Consider the following 11,869-nt stretch of genomic DNA (forward strand, 5'->3'; position numbering starts at 1 on the left):
CAGACAAGCTAGTTTGGAGGGAACTAACTGAAACTCAGACAGCTTATTCCAGAGGGCCTACTTCAATTTGTGCACCATCATTACAAAGAAATGGTAGGCACTCGCTCGGATTGGACCATCGTCTGATCCCTTTCCTTATCCCTTTATACTTGTAAAGAACGTCACAGGAATTCTGTTGAATTTGTGTGGTTCTAGAGTTATTTGTTACGTAACACATTAGACTATATTTGCAAAGTACTGCGATATCCACAATATTTCACAGTAAAATTAGATCTTGTTTCTTGTGTTTTGTTGTTTCTTCCCCCTCTAATGGCCAGTTTTGGTTCTGTCGTGCACTTGGGTTTTGGTTCAGTCCTGTTGGCCCCTTTAGTTTCGTCTCCTTTTGGTTTAGCCCCGTTAAGTTCGGTTCAGTTTTCACCTGTCTTTAGTTCATCAAGCCTCGTTTAGGTTTGTATAAATACTCCTTGCTTTTCCTGTTTCTTTGTCTTGCGTTGTATGCTGTTCTGGGGAGGGTGTCGATTCTGTTTGCCAGTTCTTCAGTGTGTATGGTTTTTTTGGTAATCTTATTTGACTTGAATAAAGTGACCTGCACATGCATCCAGGCTCTTCCATCAAGCCTGACGGTTAGTACCACTGTCTTTTCACAGCATCGTTAACTCACAGTCTCAGAGTTCTTGTGAAATCGTGGTGTAGAGGAAGACGTGGTGACTTGGCTCGGATGCTAGGCTGGGGAGAGAAGTTACAACCTGAAGTAAGGGTTAGGGTATGGTTTGGTCTGTGGTACTGGTTTTTATACTACTGGTTTTATTTGAACATTCTTCATACTATGATACTATAGTCACTGACCAGAGACATAGAGACGCCTGTTCAAAACCGTGTTGGACATCCTTTGTCCACATGTGGTAGTAATGATTCAACCAAGATCTTGTAGCATTCAGGTGGTAAAGCAAACCATGCAGACATCAGTGCTTCATGCAGCTGCCCAAGGCTGATGGGTGGATAAAGATGTTCAGTAGAATTGATATCGGGGGTTGTGGAGGCCAGTCTGTGAACAATATATCGCCTGAATTTTCTTCAAACCATTCCTAAGCAATGCTTGAACTATGACGTGAGTATTATCTTGTTGAGTACCCATCTCCTTTGGGTTACACAGCGTAAATGACTGGATAAACCTGGTCTGTTACAATGCTGTGGCCTATCATAAACATGTCAACCTGCTGTTAGTAATAGACCCAGTGTGCATCTGCTGAATACCCACCATGAAGATGGTAGGCGGGACTGTAAGTGGGTCAACACACGAATTCTGGTGCTCGTGTAACGGTAGCCAGCGAGTAGAATGCTGCGCAGTGAGTGTACCTCACTCCCCTGACCCCTTAAGAGGCGTACTAGCGACTGATGCTGGCGCCCATGGGTTTTAGCCTCCTTGCTAGCACGCCTGCCTCCCATCCCAAGGGTCACCGGTTCAAGTCCAGTGGTATACACAACGCAGAGCGGTTACACTCACACCTGAACACACAAGGCAGGGTCAGGTACAGTCCAGTTTAATGAAAGATTTTGTGTGTGGGGGCGGGGGGTAACAGTAGACTAATTATTTGTTATAGTCACAAATAAACAGGGAACAATCACTTCTTACATATATTGTTATTGTGGTTAATTATGTCAGCAGGTAATAAAGGCAAATTGCACACACAGGATGCAGTACATTAATTTGTCCACTAGATGGCACCATAAATGCACCATATCCCCTAACTAAAAATGCTCAGTCCTTCCTTCATTCATTCATTTGTTCATTTTCAAAGCTGCTTATCTTATTTAGGGGCGCTGGGTGCTGTAGCCTATGCCAGCGCTCACTGGATGAAAGGTGGGGAAATACCCTAGACAGGTCACCAGTCCATCACAGGCAGACACACACACACATTCACACCTAGGGGCAATTTAGTGTCTCCTATTCACCTGACCTGCATGTCTTTGGACTGTGGAAGGTCCCGGAGGAAACCCACGCTGACACAGGGAGAACATGCAAACTCCACAAAGAAAGGATCCTGGCCGCCCGGCCGGGAACCTAACTGGGTACCTTTTTGCTGTGCAGGGACAGCGCTACCCACTGCACCACCATGTGCAACGCTGAGTCATTTTCATATTACTAAACGTGATCAGCCCGCTGATTTATAATGTATAGAGTATAGGTGTATAATACTTAAAGGAGAATGGTAACAGCAGCTGTGTTTCCCGCCACGATTCATAATGAATCTGATATCATTAATTATGAAAATGTACCCAACTTGCTTAAAAAGGGGAGAGTGAAACATACTCTTTGGCATTAGACACACACAGGAATAGGAGCAGGAATATGAATTAATATTAATAAAAAAAACAAGTTGAACTCTCGAACTACTGATGCAGGAGTATAAACTTTGTTCTTTCAGTCCACTACTACTCTGTCTAATCATACTCGCCCCTAATTCCATTATGGGCACCTAAGTCCTGGTGTAAATGAAATTTTTGAAAAATGCTTTTCCTCAAATGGACAATTACTAAAGGCCCTGAAGGACACTTTGATTTTGAACTGTGGGATTTCTGACAAAACACAGTCGTTGAGGGCATTACCACTGGCACAGTATATGGTAGTGTCAGCCTTAGCAGACTGGCATTTTACAAAGCGACCTGTCAAAGGGAACAGAGCGGAGAGCTTGTGTCAGAGTCTTGCAGTGCCCGTGCCAGTGGTGCAGGAGATGGCGACGGAGAAGACCATTCCAGTGGATGCAGTGAAAATGAGGCTGATAGCCAGCAGCGGGAAGGTGATGCTCCCAGCAGAGTCGATAGCCATCGCGAAGGTGGTGACCTGGGCCGAGCTGCATCAGCACCTCTCATCTCTGATGTGTCGTGACTGAGCCCATTGTGAACCATGTGTTTAATGTGTCAGACCGGGAGATTAGATCTGGTCCACAAGCAGAAGATGGAACAGATCCTGGACTGGCAGACTGCCATATACCTTTGAAGAGCTGTCCATAAATTTTTCCTGTTCATGCAAGATGTGTAACAATATGCCATGCAAACTCCATTCATGACATTATCAAAGCATTATCTGATCCAGCCATTTTGACCATTGGCAATAAAGTGATAATGGCAATATTCCTATCTATCTCCTCATCAGTAACTTAAGTCTAATTGTTCCACTGATTAGTGTAGCGCCCCCCTAAGGGCCAAAGACTACGCCACACCTTACTTGGGCACTGGGAGTGAAGGGGAGACTCTGCAGGTTATCAAATAATTGATGACAACAATGGGCAATGGTACAGTATTTAGTAAGAATATTGAGTTGAGCAGGGCTAATTAAAATAAAACAATGCATGGCCAATTTGCGTTTCCACTTCTACCCCGGTTGTGGATGTCATTACCAGCGTGATGTAAGCAAGAGTATGAAAGAGTGATGCACAGCACACATACCTGTTCGCTGCAACCTCACAAGTTTGAAGGGTGATACATAGCACATCAAAAAAGTTCACTGCAACCACACTAGATTTAGAGTCACACAGCACACAATGTAAAATGTAACCACTCTGAGAGTGAAGCACAGCACACGGTAAAGGTCACGGCAACCACGTGGAAGAGTGACGCAATACAGGCTGATATAAAACTATCATTTACTCTCGCTGCCCCTCACGCTGTCACACACACACACACGCACGCACACGCACACACATACACACACACGCACGCACGCACGCACGCACGCACACACACACACACACACACACACTTCTATAATTTTTTGGCGGTAGAACAAAAACGCAGCTGGCAAGGCTGCCCTGGGAAGGCCTTAAAAATGTGAAACAAAATGTAAAACAAACGATAAAATGTGTGGACGAGCGACCTTCTTAATAACAATAAATAATCACTGAGAAGCCCGTTAAAACGGGACTGGTCACAATAAAATAAATAGTTAAAGAAACAGTAATTAAGAACTGGTAAAATAATCAATAAAAGAAGAGCAGTTGGCATTGCTTCCGCATGTCAGCTCAGGCAACAGACAAATGGATCTTGTCGCCTTTTGCAATGAGCAGTTTAAAACAATCCTCTGGCTTCTTCATGTCATGCATTGCATGACCCAAGACAAGAGTCTCTTTCATTGCCTGTGCAACTACCTGCTCCACTTAAGTATGCAACCTGGTGGTACCAATAGCTCTACCTGCTGCATTAGCTTGTGTCTTTTTTGCAGAAACTTCTAAACAGGGTCTTTGTTACATTTAGTTATCCTGAATGTCCTTCACTGGGATTTTGCTGCGCTTGTAATGTGGCACATTGTAACAATCCTTGGTTTGTGTGGAACTGACCCTATCTGATGTCTCACTTGCCGAAGCTCCAAGTTTGGCCTTGTTATGTAGAATAGAAAACAGGTGCCCTGTCATCAGCACTAGGACAGCAGGACAGCACTAATTTCCATGGATCAAGTACTAGATATATGGCAGCTTTGTAATAGCTGTTAATGGCCCTGTTTCTTCACTGTAAGAGTCTATATATTAATACATGCAGTGGTTTACCAGTTAGTTGAAAGTTCGTTGAAAGTTATTTGACATGTATTTTTTTTTAAATGTAGCTCAATGCGTTTTGAGTTATTCATTAGGTCAGCTTTTCAGATGATGTATTATCATACCGGCCCAATTTAAAATGGGCCTATATACCGTAGGCCTGCGTGTCACTGTAAAAGAGAGATAGAAATCTACAGGGCCAGCTGCTCATGGGCGAGTTTAGAGGAAGCAAAACTGGGTAAGACTTTTTGTCCAAGAAAACTACGGAGAAACGGCCATCGTCCCGCAGACCTTGAAAGAGATTTATTCAACACTGCACACGTTGCTTTCTCTGAACACCAGACGGTCATGACGTGCTACGTCCGTCCGTAAATACATTTTCTGCAAAAGTGTCGGCGTGTTCCTCCTTACAGAGAATCGATGGTTTTTGACCTTCCCGTTTTCAGCGTCTCTGCACCTGCACAACCTCACTAGACTTCAGAAAAGCAGTCTTTTGATTTGTTTCTCAGGAGTTTGTTCTGACCCCCCCCCCCCCCAAAAAGGGTTTATTTTTACTTAAATCTTACAACTTTTGACTATTTTCTCAAAATATTTCGATGTATTTTTTTTTTTCCACATATGTGTCCCTAACACCTCTGTGTCACAATTCTGTGCAGTGAGACTTGTTAAGAAGTCCCTCATGTGTATAGTTTCTAATGCTGATACTAGTGTCAGCTAAAACTATTTATTTTATTTTTTTTTATCATCCCTGAACCACCCACTCACTCACTCATTATCTAAGCCACTTATTCTAATTAGGATCATGGGGCTTCTGGAGCCTAGTGTTCACTGGGCAAAAGGCAGGGAAACACCCTAGACAGGTTGCTGGTTCATCACAGGGCAGACACACACATTCATGCACAGGGGCAATTTAATATCTCCAATTTGCCTGACTTGCATGTCTTTGGACTGTGGGAGGAAACCAGACCTGCTGGAGGAAACCCACGCAGACATGGGGAGAACATACAAATTCCACACAGAATCAAATCCAGGACCTTCTTGCTGTGAGGTGACTAGTGCCACCCACTGCATCACTGTGCGCCCATCCCCGAACCAAAGAAAAACTTTTTTTTTTGGGCTCAGTTCCTCCACTTTTCCTGTTAACTCTATCACTCATTTCTTAAGAATGTGGTTTTCTATCATTCAGACGGGTTTTCTGTCATATCATTATGAAGTCTACACTTACAACTTTTTCCTGTGAGAGAAGTTAGGCAACCTTGTTCTGCCAACACTTCGCAGTCATGAGAACATATGTCAGTATCTAGATTTTGAACCAGGCCAAAGTGCAAAGGAAAAGACAAGTTCCTGGTTGCCCCATAACTAACAGTATGCAAGACCTTGATTTTGAAAGTTGTCTATTAGGGCTTTTGAATCATCACTTCCTGAGTGGCAAAACAGCTGACAGATAACTTCCATGTTTCAGCACGAATGTATGAGTAACTTTTTTTTTTCTGCATCTGTAAGCACACCCCCCGTGCATTTATCACAGTGTGTGCGAGTTTAACATTTCAAACATACTTGCACAAACACACCTGATTCAACTAACGAGGTCACCAGGAGCATGTGAATGATAGAATCAGGTGTTTTCCATTTGGACTGAATCAAAAACCTTCAAGAATGTTGCTTTCAAGAGGAAACGCTTCCTCTGCCTGAATTGATGCAAGAGCATGAACAATGCATATTTATTACAAACAGGGATTTAAAAACTATCAAGTGTCGATCAAGTGGCTGTAATCATCTGAACAGGTATTTGTAAGCAGTTGACTGATTCTTTATCTTCAGTGGATAAGACATAGAATTTAATATTTAATTGTGAATGCAAATGTAAACATAAATTACATTAACAGACAGAGCTTATTCTTTTAGTGCAAAATACACAGTTTATTCAGAAGATACACGTTATCAACTCGGGTTTTCATCCGAATTTAAAATGACCTGAGGGAGTGAAGTGAGAGAGTGACACTGTTGTGACTTCCTGCTGTATCCTCTACAGAACTGGAGCTTCCGTGACAACCGTTTCCACAGTAACGCAGTCAGTCGCCTTTTGGGTCGCTCTGAAGTCATGCCTTCCGGTGCTGTCCTCTCCTGAGCTTATGCCCGAGTCGTGCCCTGAGCTGTCATTGTGGCTGCGGTTTTGAACAATCAAAGAGTGCTCCTCCGGTGCCCGGGGCAGGTCTTGCAGTGGGTCTTGCTCACTTTGGTGTCTTTGTTGCTTGATCTGAAGTGTCTGCACCGTCACTGCAGAACAGTTCTCCTCTTCTGGCTTCAGCAGCAGCTGACTGAACCTTGGAAGAGTCTGTAAGTACTAGTGGATGTATTTGGAGTGGTGTGAGTCCAGAGTTTAACATAATAAGGTAGAACTGCAGTGAAATGGCAAACTCTCTCAATACCTTTAAAACGAGACTAAAGACTTACCTATTTTCTCAAACTTATGCATAATATCATTTTGATTTGACTTTTTTATAGACATGTAAAGCTCTTTGAGACTATAAATAGTGATACTGGGCTCTAAATAAACTTATTATTATTATTATTATTATTATAAATGAAACGGGTGCAAATCACAAATAAATGGACACACACACACCATAAGACTCGCTTACCAGTAAACTGCTGGTTTTCTTGTCTTGATATGGTCTTTTTCTTTTGATGTAAATGATGCTTGAGATGGAGGCTACTGTAACAAGGCAAACGCAGATCAACACAGGAGTAATCCATGTGCAGTCTGAGGTGTGGCCTGAAAGGGGCAGAGAAAATAGATAATGTCATCTTTACTTCTGTGGGAGCAAGCAAGGAGTTTTCCCTGGTATTAAGAGAACTGTATGTGACTCACACAAAGCATGCATAAGTGTTTGCCTTTGCACACACTTATAAAATCTTTACCTTCACACATAGATAGATGGTCATTTGCACCTGGTCATTTATAGGTGTCATAAACCAGAGGGTCCAGCAGAAAACCAGAAAACAATCATTTTTTCTCTTGGATATGGGTTAAAGGTACTTGTTATCTAAGGATCGCATGATCAAAGGCCCTGTGTGGCTTGGGTACATCTCTGCCAAAGGAGTTCTTTTCTTTAGTCGAAGTGACATCTCGTGTGCAAGGAGCAGCTCCTCCCTTCTCCTCTCTTAGTCGTAGTAACATCATGTAGACTCAGTAACCCTGAGGAGGAGCGTTTTCTCTCCTCTCCCCTCCCGCCTCGCCTGTATCATCACTGAGCCTCAATAAAGAAGACTACAACCAAAATCCATCTCCGCACCTTTTTATTGTTTCACCAACAAACGCAAATGCCCAGTGCTTACCTTGGGGAATCTTTTATTAAAAACAGTGCGCTCCAGAAACCCCCCCAAAAAAAAGAGTTGACAAAATAATACGACAACCATGGGGCCCCGTCATAAAAGATATTTTCTAAATTTCTGGCATATTTACTGGTGTACTGAAAATAGGGATCTCCATTAGTGAGCTGTCTCAGTTGCTTTATTGCCTGATGATCACTGCACAGTTGGCCACTCCCACTAACAGTGTATCACCTTAATGTGAAGGAAGATGTGTTATGATAAAGCAAGATGGAATTCGTCAGAATCCTTAAAGGGGTATAGAAAGGGGTATAGAAAATGAGAGAAAAAGTGTTTCTCAATGAGTTTGTTCCTTTTCAGTCACTACATTGTTCAGCTAAGTCTTGAGTCTGACTGGTGTCTTCTCTATTTTTCTTTGGGGCTGGCAAAAATCCCTCCCACTGCAAGTCACAGGAACTAATCAGTTCCCCATTAAGTTGGCTCAGATGAGCTGGTGGTGGGATTTAACAAAAACATGGGGAAAATCAAAAGGGTTTGAGAACCGAACCGTGTTCTTCCACCTATCTCACAAGATACCTAATAGTTGTTTTTTTTAACATAATGTTCTTGGGAGGCCCAAAACTTACTTTGTGTGTCTGCATGTATACTTGGTAAATGAGAGCCAAGGAGATTCCCTGACAGAGACCACACCCCTACACTGTGCGACAATTCCTCAACCAGTTCTGCCAGGAAGAGACTCAAGAGAGACTTAGTCCTTCCTCACATATACTCCGTTACTTAAATTTGTTTTTGTTTCATTGAGACCATTCACTGCAAATGAAAGATCAGACAATAGGGCTTGAAAGAAAGAAAGAAAAGGTTAAATTAGCTAAAAACATGTAGATAAGAATAAACCAGAAGTCTAGAGAGTGGATTCTTCTTACCCTTAGTTTGTGTACACTGTTCTGGTGTGAAGGAGCTCATCTTATTCAGGTTTTTGTCCAAGGCCATGGCCCGTACACAGTACGCTGTCCACGGTTCGAGTTGATCCAGGATACCATGAGACAATTCATATTCTGCATGGTATTTCTCAGGAACAGAGAGTATGGAGAGAACATGAGAATATGAGACAGAATAATGTGTAAGTATGAAGAAAAATGCAGGTGAGAAAGAGACAGGAAGTAGTGCAGGTAAATGTAGGCATCGCCATGGCAACATACAGGAAAAGGTGACAATCAGCAGACTGTCAAATCAGATCCCAAAGTCTGTGTTTGGCTAAATTAAAGTGCTCGCTCAGGCAGACTATGCTAGTGATCTAGAGCAGACGTGCAGATTCCAGGACCTCAAGTCTATATGTCTGATTGGATTTTGTTTCCACCAATGAATGCACGTCTCTAACTGGCTGGAGAACACACACACACACACACACACACACCCCTGTTTTAACAGTAGAAAGAAGTCCTTAATTACATGTTGAAGTCATGATAACTACTAAGATCAGATCTGAGCATTGCCGATTGGGGCTAGCAGACATTTACTGAAAACACACACTAGATGGCAGTCTTTAGTCTGTAGTCTCACAGTATAGGCAACTAACCCACAGATGAAAACCTTGATGGTACTAATAGTCTTGTCCATTCTGTGCAAAGGGTGATGGATCTCTGTGATCATAATATATTTGCTTTTTAGCACAAGAATAAATAGGACTACTAAGCTTTATGACCATATGCGTAAGAGAAACAGAAAAGTTAACTACATTTGGCTTTCAACCAAAGATACAGACACACACACACGCATGCATGTACTCTCTCACTCTCACACACAAACAGAAATTTAATCACTGCTCATAATTTAAATGTATTTTTATATTTTTTTATATTATTGACAGCACACATTCATCAATATTTCAGTTTGCACCAGCTGAAAAAAACAGCCCTTCCTCTCCTCCATGTGCGAGTGTGTGTGTGTGTGTGTGTGAGAATGTGAATATATCTGTACATATGATTGAAAGATACCTGTTCGTGCTTCAGTTTTTCCCAGAATTCCACCTGGTAATTCAAACGCAGTGGATAGCTTTCTGGCGGTGTGATTGTCACAGTTAACATGCAGTTGCCACCTTCCACCACCACATGAAGCGGCGGCCCAAGCAAAGCTTTTACACACACACACACACACACACACACACACACAGATTCACCACGGTTACTCATAATACTGCTCCCACTTCTGACAGCCAATGCAAAACTATCATCGATTACAGTGTTTTTACTCTACTAGGTTTTGCAGTAAAGGGAGACCTCACAAACTCAATAAGCATTGTGTGTTTATATGCGTGAGTATTTGTGTATTATGGCAATACTGAATGGCTCAACATTTTACGCTGCATGGTTTTACTGACGGTGCTGACATAAAGATGTTGAAATAACACAACAGCTGAGATTTTTATTCTTTCATCAAATCATATTTAAAAAACAAATGCCAAAATTCACATGTGGTACGATACAAATATTCAGAATCTGGTGGAAATCAAGAAGAGAGAGAGAGAGAGAGTTAAACGAGGGGTAGGGTGCAAGCGTGAGAGAGAGAAAAATAAATGAAGGAGAGAACGGAGTGTAAGAGGAAGGACGACCCCGTTTTTCTTTTTTTTTTCTTCTCTTGCTTACCATGTTCGTCGGGGATGAACCTGATGCTGGTCCAGTTGGACTTGTCAAGACCAGCCTCTGCCCTCACCCTTATTATATACGCCCCATGGAAATACAACCCAGAGAAGTTACACCAGAGCATTCTCGAACCATTACACACTGTTGTGTACGAGTCCCCATTAGAGCTGTCAAAGAGAGGAGAGGAGTTACTGCAATTGCAGTAACTCAGAGGTCAAACAAGGGCTTGAAAGTATGAAAAATGATGTCAAACAAGAGAGCATGAAAGAGAAGCAGTGTTTCATGGGATCATGTGAACAGACAAAAGTATGTAACCTCTCAGGTTATTTTAGCACTGTGGAAAAATCCAACTTTGAGCCGAGTGCCCTTTGTTTTTTGTCTGAATACCTTTAATAATTCTGACAGATTTATTTGTAGGAAGAGTAAAATTTGAGAACAACAAAAACAAAAACAAAAAACACGTTAGCTCACAAGGTATAGTCGGCAGTGAATGTGATATTGTCGCTGGGTTGTGATGTATTCCAGTCCCAACGCAAGATAAAGCGCGTGTTCACTGCATCCATCCACGCGCTCTGCGGACTAGGAAGAGACGCTGAGACTGGAAAGAGACGTTACCACAATGTCAAAGAAACGTTGGTGCAACGTTCTAACACCGGAAATGTATCAGAAGGAGAAAGAAATCTCCGGCTTAGTATTGAAATATAGATAGAGAACAAAGGCACTGAGAACTAAGCCTCCAGGCTTGACTGAGGGACAATGAATGGAGGTGGTTCACATACAAAACTGAACAATTAAATGCAAATGTTTCTAGTGGTCCCTTCTTGAAATACTGCCTGAACACGCAGGGCTCTGTATAAACTCGCCCCTATGCGATACGCTGACTTCCTCTAACAACCACCGTTAAAATTTTAAAATTTGATGGGTTAACCCATCAAATGTTTCATTAAAAATTAGTTGTTTCATTGAGACCATTCACTGGATTTTTCACTATTATGTTTATGGGCTGTTTAACCTTTGAATACCCGTATGCTGTCCGGCCGTGCTTATAATACTTAACGATTTAAATACAAGTTTTAAAAAGTTGAATATAAAAGTACTACACAATTGTGTTGATATGCTCTTTTAAGCTTCCTCTCTCACACAGTGTAAGAAAAGGAATTCCTCCAGTTAATCCCCTGCAATTTGTTTTACTTTCACTATGACTACATCAAAACTTACCGGAACAGAGGAGAAAGAGGGTGATCCACTCCCGCCAGGTGTTGGACAGCATACCTCTTTACATTTCAACGCCAGATTTGGTCCGCGCGCGCGACGGTAGGTATTTGTTCTCAGACAACATCGTGCAAACACCGACCGACATTGACAGAC

Source organism: Chanos chanos, chromosome 10 (assembly GCF_902362185.1).
Source record: "Chanos chanos chromosome 10, fChaCha1.1, whole genome shotgun sequence".
Taxonomy (NCBI): Eukaryota; Metazoa; Chordata; class Actinopteri; order Gonorynchiformes; family Chanidae; genus Chanos; species Chanos chanos.